At 45.5% G+C, this 16,619-nt stretch overlaps 1 long non-coding RNA gene across 2 annotated transcripts in view; it reads left to right on the top strand.

Annotated features, from left to right (window-relative positions):
- Positions 1–5,480: 5,480 nt before the first annotated feature.
- Positions 5,481–16,619, top strand: part of LOC310761285 — a 70,575-nt gene continuing 59,436 nt past the window's right edge. The window contains exons 1-3 of one of the 2 annotated variants that reach the window (XR_014547325.1): positions 5,481–6,304; positions 6,841–6,945; positions 7,303–7,932. This is a non-coding gene — a long non-coding RNA (uncharacterized lncRNA). Of the gene's footprint in view, positions 6,305–6,840; positions 6,946–7,302; positions 7,933–16,619 lie in introns of those variants that run through there. The other variant, XR_014547326.1, reaches the window with a different exon arrangement.

A 16,619-nucleotide genomic window follows, 5' to 3' on the forward strand; every position in this document is an offset into this window, starting at 1 on the left:
TGAGAATTCATTCTGACTTGTTTGTTGGGAGGCTAAATGATGCTGCAGCAAACAAATATCATCCCACACTTTCCAGTACATTTCCCCATCACATTTCCCTTATCAAAAAAGGCCATTTTGGGGCGGCGGAGGCAGAGAGTGGTTTTGTTGCACAACTGCTCCCTATTAACTTCAGTATGTGATTGAATCCCAGCCAAAGATAGCAACAATTTATTGAAGCACTCTAGATCTTTTGTCTTTTAATTTATTTTTTTTAAGCAGCTGGGTTAGGGGATGGATTAGGACTACAGTGCGGGAGGAAAGCGAAGAATCCAAACCATGCCATATTCCCAATCTAAAACAACTCCATCTGGCTATTTGCCCCATTTCAGAGAACATACATGTATGGTTGCTTTGTTTCCCTTTTGGGAGAGACTGTTGTTCAAATAATGTTGGGAATTAAATATACCTTTTGTCTTACAGTTGGTACGTCTGCCGTTTCCCCCACAATTCATCCACAGAGTGAACTGGGCAGGCCTCTCAGAGAAATGTAACCTTTCTAGCCAAGACATATTATCTGCAGAGGTTGGCAAGAACCTAGGTGGACAAATGACCATCTTCTATCGAGCCATCTCAACACCACATCCATAGGCTGTTCCCATCTACAAAACAATGCCTCTTGTTTTGCTGTCCCCACTCTCCATACCCCTTGCCCATGATTTATTAGTGTCACAACATCCCATATATTTATAATAATACTAGTGCATCGCTGCAGCTGCATGGCTATTTCACACTAATAGTTGACACCTCACCATCAGAGAAGCCTTCCTTGATGAATACCAACTGCTTTGGCCTTTTGCTGCAAAACACATTTCTGCCATCGGGCCAAATTTCCTCTGGGATTCCCTTCCAACTGATCCAGTACTAAATCCTGTGCATGTTTGGGATCACTAGTGGCAGGAACTGGAAAGGAAACTGCAATAAATTCTGGACACACATTGCTTTGGGATCATGACGATAACGCCCACTACCTCTGTATAACTGAAAGAAGTGATAAACACTTGTCTGTGTCTGTGTGGGTGAGCTGGAGCCTTTGAGATCAGATAAGTAGCCTGGTGGCTTCATTCTAGCCTGAAAGCTTTCTGTGCTGCAGTTTCAGGTTGATTCTGGAAGCAATTAGAGTTAATCCTATTAGACATGCTACATGGAAGATTTGGGAGTGAACAAGGAGATTGCTTGGTGCTCGCTCTAAATTATCTATTCCCTCTTGCAGCTTAGAATATCACTTATCTGCTTTTAAACCTTAATGACATTTTCACTCGGCTATTGAGGCATTAAAAAGAGAGAGAGAGAAAGCAATGCAGGTTTTATTGACACCAATATCTTCATTTCCCCTTCCCTCAGTATTTCAATATTCCTCAGAAATATTGAAATGAAAACAGCAGTCACATTGCTAAGACCCGGACACAGGATGTGTAGCAAATCTAGCTTCATTTTGAAAAAAGGCTGTATTTTTAACTCCCGCCTTCCTTTGAGCAATTTCCTCCACTCTTGAATGCATTGATCATAGAGTGACCCAGTGCGATAGAAGGCAGAGCTCCTATTCCTGCAGATTTTCAGCAGGGACTTCCTGCTACCCCTGCAAGCCCATCACAAGACCAATTGCGTGGCTGCACATTCCGTCATTGAAGCTGATCATTATTTCATCGCTGCTAACTATTTGAACTTTAGCACTTCTCTTGCCTTAGTAAAGTTTTAATGTTTAAACGAATAAACACACCAATTTCCTCTTACTGTATTTTCACAGTCGAGGTTAGTTTGGGGAAATTTGGGTGGGGGGAAGGTAGCAGTTGAAAATACTCAGATAAACTATAGGCATATCTGGATTTATTTATATAGAATATTTTAATTCCTTCCTTTTACAGTGGTACCTCAGGTTACATACGCTTCAGGTTACAGACTCCGCTAACCCAGAAATAGTGCTTCAGGTTAAGACCTTTGCTTCAGGATGAGAACAGAAATTGGGCTCTGGCGGCGCAGCAGCAGCAGGAGGCACCATTAGCTAAAGTGGTGCTTCAGGTTAAGAACAGTTTCAGGTTAAGTACGGACCTCCGGAACGAATTAAGTACTTAACCTGAGGTACCACTGTACTATATTAAACTTGTGCCAATTCATACTTAACAAGAACCAGTGTGGTGTAGTGGTTAGAGTGATGGACTAGGACCTGGGAGACCAGGGTTCAAATCCGCAGTCACTACCTCTCAGTCTAACCTACCTCACAGGGTTGTTGTGGGGTATTGAATGAGGAGGGGGAGAACCATGTATGCAGCCTTGAACTCCTTGGAGAGCAGAAATTGCACGGCGGCAGCGGGAGGCCCCATTAGCTAAAGTGGTACCTCAGGTTAAGAACAGTTTCAGGTTAAGAACGGACCTCCGGAATGAATTAAGTTCTTAACCTGAGGTACCACTGTAGTCTGCTTCAGGCAATTCTCCCCACATGCAATTACCCTCACAACTGCAGGGAGAAGAGAGGGAGAACTTCCTGGATCTACCGCCACCGTAGCCAATAGAAAATTACTGGGAACAACCGCCCTCTTTTACCATAGTAATATAGGATCCAAAAATGAGATGTAATGTCGAGAATGAATGGTATCATTTCGGAGCTTTAGATAGATCTCAAAAAACTCTCAAAGCAAATGCGCTCCTTCACAAAACAAACATCAAGGAAATCTGTAGCTCGACAGATCATTTTGATAGGAAAGCCTCCTGCTTTCAATCACAGCTTCATATTTTGTTGTGAGAAGGCTATTGTATGGCTGCAGCTTTCAGCAAACAGAGCAACAATCTGTTTCTCCCTTCATCTTTTTGCTGAGTGCTGTGAAAAGAGGTTATTCCTCAACAGAGGTTAGAAAAATGCTGCTGTTTTGAACATGCAGGTCAAACGATGGCTACCTTACAGATCTTTTTATTTGTACAAGCAGCCAAGGTGCAAAGAAGACTGGAAGTGGTGCACATGAAACAACACTGAGGCAAACAATTAGCTGAAATCCCAGCACCTGTTGTGCTGTCCATTCTTCCTTCATGAAAATATCTTGAAGTTAATAATAAATTCCATCTATACTAGGTGACTAATAGCCCCCACTTTTTTTTAAAAAAATGTTGCATTTATATCAGACCTTTCTTCCAAGGAGCTCAAACGTTCTGGCTTCCTCATTTTATCCTCAGAACAACCCTGCGAAGTATGTTAGGCTAAGAGACTGTGACTGGCTTGGGGTCACTTCCTAGTTGAGTGGGGTTTCCTAGTTGAGTGGGGATTTGAGTCTTCCAGGTCCAGCACTCTAACCACGAGAATACATTGCCTCCAATCTTTAATTGGCAACCACCACATGTAAATAAGATCATAATGGAGTAGACTTGTGAATGGGGAGGTCTCCTTCTGGATAGCTCAGCTTGCTGGAGTATGGTGTTGATAAGGCCAAGGTTGCAGGTTCCATCCCTGTATGGGACAACTGCATATTCTGTATGGGACAACTGCATATCCCAAGGTTGCAGGTTTGATCCCTATTTGGGGCAGCTTTGCAGGGGGTTGGACTAGATGACCCTCAGGGTCACTTCCAACTCTACAGTTCTATGATTCTATGCTTCCTGTATGCTGCTTGAAATTGACCAGCTAGCTATTGTTTCGGGAGAGCTCCATTTGCAGCTCACTTTTCTGCTCACAGGCTTTTCAGGCGTGAACGGGACACATGGAAAAAGTAGGTACAGAATGTTCTAGAAGGAGGAAGGGTTACTCCTGCTGGAAAAGAACTGCCTGGTTTGCAGAAGCATTTTTATTAGGAAGTGTAGGTACCAAGATCCCAAAGGAGCAGAAAAGACTTTTAATGTATGCCACAACAGCCGCCCGGATGTTACTAGTCCAGAGATGGAAAGAAGACAAAGTCCCTACCAGAGAAGAATGGCAAACTAAGCTGTTGGACTATGCTGAAATGGCAAAACTGACCGGAAAGTTCAGGAACTAAGAAGACCAAAACTTCAATAAAGATGGGGAAAAAAATATTATTTACTTGAGAGACCACTGTAAGCAGATGAACACATTAGCAGGATTACAACAACACTTGTAATGTAGAAGATATTATGGACAAAATGGAGAGACATAAAATTTGGATGATGAAATAATATGCCGTTGAAAAGGGTTCTAATAGGACCCATGTGGGGGAGGGAGGTGGGAAGTCTAGAGATTCGGAGAAATCTCTAAATATGGATATGCATTTTGTATTGTTGTAACTCTACACTTGTAAAATCAAATTATTATTATTATTATTAATAAAAAAAAACCTGCCTGGTTTGACCTCACTTTTACAGCACAATCCTAGTCAGGGGCGTACGAAGGTGGGGGTGGTCCGCCCTGGGTGCCATCTTGAAGGGGGGGGTGACATTTGGTGCGCGCCCCCCACGACTCGAGTCCGAAGCCTATAGCGAGCGGCAAAGCGGCGGTGAAGCTGCTCGCTGTAGGCTTGGGACTCGAGTCGTGGGTGGGGTGGGGGCGCAGAATGTCAACCCCCCTTCAGAATGACACCCGGGGCACATAGAAATGCAACAACAAAATGAAACGATGCTGTGTGTCCTGGTGGCAGCGAAGCCTCCGGCCGTCCTAGCACTTGCCCTTCTCAATCATGGCCGCCTGGGAGAGGAAGTGCTGAGAGGCCTGAAAGGCAGCGGGGGGGGGGGAGGGTAGAGAGTTATGTGAGGGGAGACAAGATGGCTGCTTTCCCCTGGTATGCTAAGGACGGAGGACGGGATCCCTGCCAAGGGAGCTTCCCACTTTAATTCCCTTTTGTCTTGCAAGGCTTTGCTGACATGTTTGGGGCGGGATGGGTTCTTTTTGTGAGGTTTCTGGTATTTATTATTATCTTTAATGGGAGGGCAAGCAGATATGGCACACCAGGCTCTAACAGGCTATGTGATGCTTAGCTGGTTAAGTTTTATCCTATCATTTTAAGTTATTACTGATGGCACATTTGCAGCTCGCTGCCTTTCAGCAATCGCTTTGCTGTGACCCCTGTGAAGCTCACTGGGTAATCTTAGGCCATTCACTTTCTTTCAGCCTAGCCTATCTCACAGGGTTCTTGTGAAGTTAAAATGGGGAGTGGGCAGAACCCATGCATGCCGCGTTGAGCTCCTTGAAGGAAATGTGAGATGTAAATCTAGTAACAAATAAAATATCGGGTGCCATTCTGGAACTCCTTAGCTGTGGTGAGACAGGCAGAAATCCAACGGGTGTGTCTCTTGGGAATTGTAGGTGTGACGAGTCATGTGTTTGGTGAAATAAGCAGTGTTTAAAGCACAAAGAGGCTTTAACAACAAAGTGGTTCTTGGTATCGTAACGCAAATCAACGTTTATTGCAGTATATATTTCCTTGGTCTATAGCCCTCTTCATTGGCTGCATTATGTTAGCCTCATTTGGGATGTGTGCTTATGTGGTACATAAAGAGGCAGCCTGTTGCAGTAGTTACCATAGTTAGTGTATTGGACTAAGGCTGAGGAAAACCCAGTTTCAAATCCTCAGTCAGCCTAATCCATTATTTGGAAGGATAAAATGCCCTGATAAAAATGCCATTAAAAACAGAGAAAATCCAAAATAGGACCCAGTGGTAATGAAATACAAAAACGTAGTTTTGGCCTCTTCATTCAGTGGTGGGGTCTGCATGCCGAAGATCCCAGGTTTGGGCCCTGGTATCTCCAGATTACAAGGATCTGGTGTTAGATGATGGAAAATATTTCTGCCTGAAATCAAGTCAAAATACTGGACTAGATCAGGGTTGGGGAACCTGTAGCCCTCCCAAAGATGTTCGTGTCCTGTTCCCATCAACTTCAGCCAGCATAGACAGGGAGTGGTCAATTATGATGGATTTTGTAGTTCAATAAAATCTGGTAAGCCACAGGCTCCCCATCCCTGGGTTAGATAGTCAGTTCCCACTAGTTATATAAGAGTCTTCCCATTCAAAAATGTATTTTTCATGTAGATAGGGTTGAAATAAACAAAATTCTGCTTTCTCTCTTGGTAAAGGAGAAAATGGAGTTCCCTGAAAGTTCCAGTTGCCAGATGTTCCGAACGACCAGTACCCTGGAGTTATGATTTGTGTTGTTCTGAGCGTTCAACACAAGCTGCATTCTAACTGCCTCAGAACTCCAAGGGGCAGTTGCTTCAGTGATCAGCTCAGACCAGCTTCAGTCTTCTCAGGTCTTCTCTGAGGCCAGACACATGTAAGAAAGACCTGGAAAACGTCCTTGCGTACCAGAGAGTGGTTGAAGAACCAATATCATGTAGGTACATATATTCAATGGTCCACCAACATAGCAGTGTTTCATTAGATAAGAACGAATTGACTTTAATTTCCTTTTGTCCTGTCTGAATAATGGAGAGGGAAGGGAAAATAAGATGCAGAGGAGGAGAGGATTAGACAAAAAAACCCTTATCTGCATGAAGGGGGTCCATGCAACAAAAGAGGTTGTGAAGTCGTGCAGTTTTTTTCTGCCTCAGGTGTCTGAGCAAAGTGTATGCATCTGCAGGGAGAAAGGCTAGGCGCATAAACCTCTAGGCAGAAAGGGCTTTGGCCCCACACTAGTCCATGTGCATAAGCTTCACTGAAAAACTGAGGAAGTGTGATTCCTGGCACCTGTGATTGCAGATGCAGCAGACTTTCCCATTCCTACGTCTCAAGGTGGGAAATGTAGAATTTGTCCTAGAATGATGGCATTGTTATGGCTGCGCATCACTATTTGCTCAGACTTTAGGGGATGTCCATAAGACATTGTACCTGAGTATCTAACTGTTGTCTTTTGTCTTTGTTTTTCTCCAGCATGCCTTCAGTAGCCCGCCTTGCCTGTACTCAAGTGAAAGCACCGCCCAGGCAGATTATGGCTCCCTTCCTGTACGGTGGCTGTGCAGGGCGTCTTGCTTCCAAGTAGGTGCCTTTGTCTTGGCTCTTATTGGCTGCGTTATGTGCATCTGCGCCACAGCCGGTGTCCAGTGGAGAATGTGGCATGTTGACAGCATCATGGGCGGCAGCAGACCTGGCTTTGCAGGGATTGGGCTCTGGGTTGCCTGTTCTGCTCACAGAATTTCTATTAAGAAGATAAATGTTTTGTGCACAGCATTAGCTGATGATGAGTCCCTTCCCTCTGAAATAGTTATTGCTCAGGACTTCATGCCATTAGCCTCCATTGTGAATGCGGTGACCTTGTTTTGTATGGCCTTTCCATTATATAACGTTTCCAAGCCTGGAAAACATGGAGATTTTATCTTTACCTTTTTTCCACAGGAGTTATTCTGGACTTAGCTGCAGGAACATTTGTGTTCCTTTTTGTTTCCTGGAATATGTATTCCATCCTAGCGAAGGAAGGAATGAAGCTCCCTGACATTTTGGGATTGCCTCTCGTTCCAAAAGAGCAATGTGTTGGAGCTGCTATTTATGTGGGGTTCCTTGCTGCAGGTTCACAGCTCTTAAATGGAATGCTTGTTCTTGGTGAAAAATATTTCTGGAGATTCAGGGAAAGAGTCACTTCCAAGGAAGAAATTGTTATTGATCCTGAAATTGTGGAAAGTGAGAGCCCAGCTCTGAGGCTAAAGTGTAGGGAGGATGCCTGTACTATGAAACGTAAGTGTGAAGATCAACCCACCACTTGGGGGAGATATAGAAGGCATATGAAAATAGAATCTATGCCAGGCTCATCAGGCATGTGGCTAGGAATGGCTCCAATCCTGGAACTGACTTTTTTAAATGCTGGCATGTGGCACTGTATAGATTTATTATCAAATTTGTTGGTTTTATCTGTTCTTGTGCATATTCTGTTTGAATTCTTGTTTTACACTGAATGCTGTTGTATTTCCACCCTGGGATGATTGCAACATAGGATGAACTATAAATAGGAGAAATAAATGAAAAGTACCAAATTTCTGTATCTGGATATTGATTTTCATTCCAACTTAGATTCCGAGACCCTTCTTCTTCTCCTTTGGCAATCACTTGTAGCTGAGTAAGATAGTCTTCCATGAACACAGTTTTAACAGTGGGTCCATAAGTGACTGTGGAGGCCAATTCTGGATCCACACATCCTTCCACAGTGGGGACATAGGCGGCAGTTGATCACTGCAAGCGTTTGCCAAGCGTATCTTCCTCTTAGCACATTTCTTCCGTTCGTCCTGAGTTCGAGTGTCTTCAAAGCCCATGACACCTTTGGTAAAGGCTATTCTCCTCGCAGGCCTGTGTTTCCCAGTTGTCGGTGTTTATACTACTTTTTTTTTACATTTTAACACATCCTTAGCAGTTCATTGTTGCTTCCCAGGACCAAAAACAGAGGGGTGTGTGTGTGTGTGTGTGTGTGTGTGTGTGTGTGAGAGAGAGAGAGAGAGAGCGCACACACACTAAGCCCTAGTTCAGAATAGGATTGCCACAAAATGAACTCTCAAGCTTCCTTCCCAATGTCGCTGCCTCAGCCTCTTTCTGCTGACCAGGGAAAATCAGGGCACCCCAGGATCAAGAAGAACCCAGGATGCCTTTATGGAAATCATGGCTGCCCCGGACAAAACGGGCTGTTGCAGGTTATGAGTTTGGGGGGGGGGGGATGGCTTGACTGTCTCACTTCAATGTCAGCTGGATGGAATGTTTTTGTTGTTATCAGATTGTGGGAGTCAGTTTGGCATTTTCCTTTTAAATCATGTTTGCTTCTCTCCTGCCACACCTTATCATCTAACCTATCTGGAATCTAAGCCTTGTTGGACCTGCACAGCTTTGATAAATGTCCCCCCCCCCCCCGTCTTCTCTACCGTGTCTCATAAGTCTCTTTGGACTGATGTCAGTCTTATCCAACATCAAGAAAAAGAAGCTGTTGTTGTTCCTAACCAAAAGTGTGATCAGCTACTGCAGAGTCCTCAAACTGAGAGAGGAACTGGCAACCACACCCGGCATTGTAGTCTATGCACTGACATGATGGCTTGTAGAAATTTCTGCCTTGCTTTCTGCTTTGTTTAGGTGTTGCCTTCCTGGGCAAGAGTCATGAACTGCACCTCACAGGACTACTAAATCAGCCCTTCCAAGTGTCCTTATTTTTCAGGGACAGTCCCAGATTTACAGAAGCCATCCTGGTATCTGACTTGATCCCAGAATCTCCTGCTTTTCCTTAGGATATCCTATTTTTATCAGAGAAATATTGGAAGGTATGGAATAGGATGTTCATATTTGCATCAGAGAAATGATGGAGGGTATGAAATGGGTAGCCCCATTTATCCTGTACTCTGAATTTTGCATATGAAGATGGGTTGAAAAGGCTTGTGTAACCCTTTGCTTGGCTGCACCCTTGTCTGTGAGTTATCTCTCTCACAACAAAAGAGAAGCCCTGCACTGTGGCCACAGCATCACAGCAAGGAAATAAAACTAAAATGATTGCCAGGCTTGGCCATAATTTCACACATAGGGAACTTGATGCCACCACAGTGAGAGATATAGATCTGGCAGACATTGGACTTAACAAATGTAGAAGCAAACACCCCGTTATGTATCCTCCAGCATTTCTCTGATGAAAACAGGGATGTCCTATTCCATCATCATCATCATCATCACCACCATCATATTATTATTATTATTAATAATAATAATAATATCTTACTCATCTGACTGGGCTGCCCCAGCCACTCTGGGCAGCTTCCAACATATATGAAAACATAATAAACATTAAAAAAACCTTCCCTATACAGGGCTGCCTTCAGATGTCTTCTAAAAGCTGTATAGTTATCTCTTTGGCTGGCCGGGGGGGGGGGGGGTGTCATATAACTCCATAACTTCAGACCCTCCAACATTTCTCTGATGAAAACAGGAGCATCCTAAGGAAAAGTGGGACATTCCAGGATCAAATAAAAAACCAAGACGGCTTCTGGTAAATCCAGGACCATCCCTGGAAATTAGGGACAGTCGGAGGGTCTCCCATGATGCATTATTACCCTCCTTTGGGGCAAGGTGGAACAATTCAGGCAAATGTCAATGAGACATAAATGTTCAGGCCTTTTGGTTTTTCAGTTCACCACCAGATGGCAGAAACTTCCTCTAGTTTAGCTAGATCTCACACCACATTTCATTATCATTAAAGCAACAGCCAAGCGTTTTTCACAGTTGTCACTCTGATATGATCTGTGCATGATAGAAGTGGCAGGATCTAACAGAAAGTTCAGATGAACCAGAGCAGGAGATATTGATTGAAACCAAGCCTGTTAGCCTGATGGGGAAGACTGCTGCATCAGCACATACAGGCCTGGAGTGGGTTGGATTGGCAAGCGCGCTAGTTTGATATCATAAAAGAAGGATGGATGTCTTGTGACCTTCTGCCATACCTGACTCACAAAGCAACTTTAGCCATCTCTCCCTGCGCCCTCCCCCCCGCCCCCAGCAGCCCTACCAGATCAACAGTGCTGTCCACTTGAAAGGAAGGGGAAATTCTTTCCGAATTATTATCTACAATACAGCACAGTCATCTATTTAGAGCTTCCTTGTTTATGGCAAAATATTTACTTCTGGCTCTCGGAACACAGATTGTGTTCACACCATGCATTTAAAGCATATTTCAGGTTGAATATTTCTGCTTGGCTATCTAAAAGATGCTATTCTTGATAGGTAAAGGGACCCCTGACCATTAGGTCCAGTCGTGGCCAACTCTGGGGTTGCGGCGCTCATCTCGCTTTATTGGCCGAGGGAGCCGGTGTACAGCTTCCGGGTCATGTGGCCAGCATGACTAAGCCGCTTCTGGCAAACCAGAGCAGTGCATGGAAATGCCGTTTACCTTCCCGCCGCAGCGGTACCTATTTATCTACTCGCACTATGACGTGCTTTTGAACAGCTAGGTTGGCAGGAGCAGGGACCAAACAATGGGAGCTCACCCCGTCGCGGGGATTCGAACCACCGACCTTCTGATCGGCAAGTCCTAGGTGTTCAGCCTTATAACTGCTGCTAAGGTTATAATAGCTAAAAAGGAGTGGGGGTGGGGAAGCATCTCTCCTGAATGGTTCAAGCTGAATGGATCAAGAAAATTTGGACCATAGTAATTATGATCAATCTAACATACAAGAATACATATAAACCAGCCTAACAGGTTTATGGGGGGAACTGGGTATTTTTTGAAATGTTTTGGAAAAGGTTCAATGACAACGTCTGTCCTTATGCTTCTTTCAGCTTGCTGCAACAGTATTTCTTTATGCTCTTTATCTTCGGTTTACTTTATTAATAAAATAAAATTTATTTCAAAATGGGAAGGGTAGCCTGCTCACACACAAAACGGGAGAAGCTTGTTAGCTACACAGGCCAGAAATTTATCTGGATCTGCCTTGACAGACCTGGCAATCGCTGGACAGCTGCTGAAAGAAGGGGCGGGGGGAAAATCTGGACCAAAAAAATGAGGGAGAGCAAAGAATTCTGGGAACTGTGGTTTGCTTCTCACAAAGGTACTGTTCATAGCACTCTTGACAAGGTATGGTTCCTGGGATTCTTTGGGGGAAGTTATGTGCTTTCAATTCGCCTTAACTGTATGGTACGTAGTATGGACCCTGCCCCAAAGCAAAACAGGATTTGGACTAAATGTCCCTTTGGTCCTTTCCAACACTATGACTCACCATGAATGCCTCCCTTGTTCTCTTAGAATGGCAATGGCGCTAACCCAAAGGTGCTGGAACCCACCTGAGAGGTGCTGGAACTGAGTTCTGGTGAGTTCCGGCCCCCCTAAATGGCACTCCTGCCTTTGGGACTGAGACACGTTCCTTAAATGGGATGAACTTGATCTTGTCCAAGTCTGGATAATGCTACCCAAGAGTCGGTATCAGTGTGCAAATACAGAGATCTGGCCAAGATAGATATCTCTATGTCCATGATAGCATGTCCCTGGAGACAAGTTCCATGGTGGGATTCAGCCACAGTCCTAGAACTGTACCAAATTGTACCACGACCCTAAGTTCTTCAATATTCTTGAGGTCATAGTTGAAAACTGCACCACTCAGCTATTCAGGTTTCTGCTTTTGAAGCTTTCGTTTATTTTTTGCTGTTATCAGCTGCATGAATATGTTTGGAAGACAAACTTTCCCCTCCTCACCATTGTTATTCTGCTTACTCGGACAGTTTTGCGGAGACACTTACGAAATTGTCCCAGAAAAAATCCAGTAACCTTGCTTTTTTAATGCAGTTAAAGGATTACAAATATGCACTGATACGAACAAGCTGCAGAATTCATTTTTCAAGATGAACCCGTCAGAGTGTGGAGTTCACTGCTTTTAGCTTGAGCTCATCCCTACTTTTCAACAAATAGAGCTGGCTCAAAACATTGCAGCAATCTGGGCAGAAGCTTCTTTCCTCAATCTTCTGCTCCCTTCTGAGTCCTCGACTCAGATCCACCCAGACTCAAACCTGCCATCTCCATTTATACCACTTGACATTGACCTCCAAACAACTGAGGAGAGCATCTTGCAGTTCTAGGCTAGGGAAATTGCTAAGCGTCTGATATAAGGGTTAAACCTAAGTTTGATTTGAAGCACCGTGGCTATTTCTTCAGAACCTTCTGCAGAGTCACTGCTAGGGATAAATGTCCAATTTAATAATAATAATAATAATAATAATAATAATAATAATAATAATAATTTATTATTTGTACCCCGCCCATCTGGCTGGGTTTCCCAGCCATTCTGGGCGGCTTCCATAGAAACAAAAAATACACTAAAATATCACAGATTAAAAACTTCCCTGAACAGGGCTGCCTTAAGATGTCTTCTGAATGTCAGGTAGTTATTTATCGCTTTGACATCTGATGGGAGGGCGTTCCACAGGGCGGGCGCCACTACCGAGAAGGCCCTCTGCCTGGTTCCCTGTAGTTTTGCTTCTCGCAATGAGGGAACCGTCAGAAGGCCCTCGGCGCTGGACCTCAGCGTCCGGGCAGAACGATGGGGGTGGAGACGCTCCTTCAGGTATACTGGGCCGAGGCCGTTTAGGGCTTTAAAGGTCAACACCAGCACTTTGAATTGTGCTTGGAAACGTACTGGGAGCCAATGTAGGTATTTCAAGACCGGTGTTATGTGGTCTCGGCGGCCGCCCCCAGTCACCAGTCAAGCTGCTGCATTCTGGATTAGTTGTAGTTTCCGAGTCACCTTCAAAGGTAGCCCCACGTAGAGCACATTGCAGTAGTCCAAGCAGGAGATAACTAGAGCATGCACCACTCTGGCGAGACAGTCCGCGGGCAGGTAGGGTCTCAGCCTGCGTACCAGGTGGAGTTGGTAGACAGCTGCCCTGGATACAGAATTTACCTGCGCCTCCATGGACAGCTGTGAGTCCAAAATGACTCCCAGGCTGCGCACCTGGTCCTTCAGGGGCACAGTTACCCCATTCAGGACCAGGGAGTCCTCCACACCAGCCCGCCTCCTGTCCCCCAAAAACAGTACTTCTGTCTTGTCAGGATTCAACTTCAATCCATTAGCCGCCATCCATCCTCCAACCGCCTCCAGGCACTCACACAGGACCTTCACCGCCTTCACTGGTTCTGATTTGAAAGAGAGGTAGAGCTGGGTATCATCTGCATATTGATGGACACCCAGTCCAAACCCCCTGATGATCTCTCCCAGCGGCTTCATATAGATGTTAAAAAGCATGGCGGAGAGGACGGAACCCTGAGGCACCCCACAAGTGAGGGCCCAGGGGTCTGAACACTCATCCCCCCCACTTTCTGAACACGGCCCAGGAGGAAGGAGCGAAACCACTGTATAACAGTGCCCCCAGCTCCCAGCCCCTCAAGACGGTCCAGAAGGATGTTATGGTCGATTGTATCAAAGGCCGCTGAGAGATCCAGCAGAACTAGGAAACAACTCTCACCTTTGTCCCTAGCTCGCCGGAAATCATCAACCAGCGCGACCAAGGCAGTTTCAGTCCCATGATGAGGCCTGAATCCCGATTGGAAGGGATCCAAATGGTCCGCATCCTCCAGGCGTGCCTGGAGTTGTTCAGCAACCACGCGCTCAATCACCTTGCCCAAGAATGGAAGATTTGAGACTGGGCGATAGTTGGCCATACTGGCCGGGTCTAAAGATGGTTTTTTAAGAAGCGGTTTAATGACCGCCTCTTTCAGCGGATCTGGGAATGTTCCCTCACAGAGGGAAGCATTCACCACCCCGCAGAGCCCATCGCCCAGTCCTTCCTGGCTTGCTTTTATTAGCCAGGATGGGCAAGGATCAAGGAGACAGGTGGTTGGTTTCACGCGTCCAAGCAGCCTGTCCACATCCTCGGGGGTAACGGATTGAAATTGATTCCATGCAACTTGACCAGACAGAGCTCTAGCACTCTCCCGCCCCAGCCCTGCTCCCACGGTGGTGTCTAGCTCCTTCCGAATATGAGTGATTTTATCTGCAAAAAACTTTGCAAAATCGTTGCAGGAGATCTTGGGGTCTTTACAAGGCCCCGGTGGTAAAGGTGGTTCCGTTAAATTGCGAACCACCTGAAAGAGTCTCCTGCTACTATTTTCTGCAGATGCAATAGAGGCGGCGAAGAAAGTTTTCTTCGCCGTCGCTATCGCCACTTGGTAGGCTCGACGTTGAGCTCTAACCTGTGTCCGGTCAGATTCGGAGTGAGTTTTCTGCCACCGACGCTCTAGCCGTCTCAGCGATTGTTTCATCGCCCTCAGCTCCAAAGAAAACCACGGGGCTGTCCGGGCTCCATACAATCGGAGAGGGCGCTTCGGAGCCAGACAGTTGATAGCCCTGGTTAACTCCGCATTCCAGCGGGCCACCAGGGAATCAGCTGAAAGGCCATCAACATGGGATAAAGCATCCCCTACCACTCTCCGGAAACCATTTGGATCCATTAAGTGGCGGGGGCGGACCATCCGAATTGGTCCCACCTCCCTGCAGAGGGGAAGGGTTGTGGAGAAGTCCAGTTTAAACAATTTAAACAATGAAGGGGCAGAATCTGTAAAATTTATACCTATTTCGCGAGTTTTTTGAGGTCATGAGCCCAACAGTTCCTACAGTGGGGTAGCCCCACGCACATAAGAATATTAGGTGTTTTTATATGGAGTTAGACCATTGATCTGACTGATCCACTGGTTCTGCTCAGTCTTCTGATATGAGATTCTTCAGCAGAAGATGCCACATACCACATGCCAACTTGAATAAAATATTTGGGGAGCCCTGCCCCACACAATCACATGATGTGGTGCACGCACACCACTTGAATGGCAATGCCCGTCAACTTTGGGGCCCCTGGCCCCCTAAAATACTTTATTGGGGGGCCAAAGACCCCTCAGCCCCCAGGAGTTAGCTTCTATGCCACATCCTGAACATCAGACCCATACCCTCCAACATTTCTCCAATGAAAATAGGGTTGTCCTATACAATAATAATAATGATGATGATGATGATGATGTTGATGATGATAATAACAACAATAATAATAGCATCATCATCATTCTGGGCAGCTTCCAACACACATAAAAACATTTAACATTAAAAAAAACTTCCCTATACAGGGCTGCCTTAAGATGGCTAGGAGGTGGGATAACTCCATACCCTCCAGCATTTCTCCGATGAAAATAGGGATGTCCTACAGAAAAGGGGGACATTCCGGGATCAAATAAAAAACTAGGATGGCTTCTGTAAATCGGGGACTGTCCCTGGAAAATAGGGACACTTAGAGGGTCTGCAGAACTTTTTTGTGCAAAACATGTGTTCTGCTACCACATGATTGCCTTTGATTTTATGTTGTCCAGTGGGGGCAACCTGAGGTTTGCACACACTAAATATGGGTTATTGTAATCCACAGATACATCTGAGCCCACTAAGCAACTTTCAAAAGTCTTGGTTGAAACACTGAAACACTGAAACACTGAAAAGCGACGTCCATGCAATTAGTAGCATCCTCAGAGAGGGTGTTCTAGTCACACATCCCAGCTAGCTTTGGAGTGCCTTCCTGAATATCTGGTGGGGTAAAGAGCAGCTGCTGATCTCCAGCAAACATCAGACAGCCCTGGATTAAAATGACTGGTGAGAAAGTCAATTACCAATTAGAAGATGAGATGATTGCGATAGCAGGAGTGAGTTTTCCCCTGGGCAATTTACAGTTGCTGAAGAGGCCTTTACTTGGTGTGAATAACATTCCTTGAGGGATTTGTATTGTATTTGCGGAAGAGCAATTGAAAATGGTTCTTTAGAAGCGTTCCTGGGGAGGTGGGGGGCAGCATTTCGATAAAATGGGATACGCAGCAGCTTCTTTGTCACAGCAACATGGAGCCTCAGGTGACTCTCTGGTCATAAGGTAACCATTTGCTCTGTCTCTGTCTACAGTCTGCCTGCTGTTGTCTTCTGCAACTGCAGTGAACACCAGCCATCACTGCCAAGAACTTGTGCCCACCCTGCAGGAGATCACCCAGGGACGGGGAAGTGAAAACATTGGAGAGTCTGAGGACAAGGACACACTATACCTTTAAATCACATCCAAAGCACATTCTTTGCCCTCAGAAAATTCTGGGCACTGTAGTTTGTTAAGGGTTTCTGGGAATTGGAGCTCTGTGAGGCATAAACCACGGTGGCCAGAATTCTCTGAGGGGGGGGGGGAATGTGCTTCGGAAG

This window comes from Podarcis filfolensis, assembly GCF_964270895.1.
Source record: "Podarcis filfolensis genome assembly, chromosome: 4".
Taxonomy (NCBI): Eukaryota; Metazoa; Chordata; class Lepidosauria; order Squamata; family Lacertidae; genus Podarcis; species Podarcis filfolensis.